This window comes from Rhinopithecus bieti, unplaced genomic scaffold, assembly GCF_001698545.2.
Source record: "Rhinopithecus bieti isolate Rb0 unplaced genomic scaffold, ASM169854v2 scaffold_41207, whole genome shotgun sequence".
Lineage (NCBI taxonomy): Eukaryota > Metazoa > Chordata > Mammalia > Primates > Cercopithecidae > Rhinopithecus > Rhinopithecus bieti.
This window is the reverse complement of record NW_016816890.1, coordinates 248,990-249,479: the sequence shown is the minus strand read 5'-3', so window position 1 is coordinate 249,479 and position 490 is coordinate 248,990.

The window sequence follows — 490 nt, the reverse complement described above, 5'->3', positions numbered from 1 at the left end:
TTTTTTTGAGACAGGGTCTTGTTCTGTCTTCCAGGCTGGAGTGCAATGGTGCCATCTCGGCTCACTACAACCTCCGCCTCCCGGGTTCAAGCGATTCTCTTGCCCTCAGCCTCCCAAGTAGCTGGTACTACAGAGACCCGCCACCGCGCCCGGCTAATTTTTGTAGTTTTAGTAGAGACGGGGTTTCGCCATTTGGGGCAGGCTGGTCTCGAACTCCTGACCTCAGGTGATCCATCCGCCTCGGCTTCCCAAAGTACTGCGATTCCCAAAGTGCCACGCCGGGCCATAAAACATATTTTTTAGTTTTATTGCCTGTATTCTTCAGTATTGCAATAAACGGAAACATCGATATTAGTGCTTATCACGAAATTGTTCTATAAATACTCCGTGAGGGTCTTAGTTTCAATTGCACTGTTCTGTCTATAAATAAAAAGTAAAAATATAATTGTCCACAAGGTGGCAGCAGTATCTTCAACTCGTTCTTTAAATA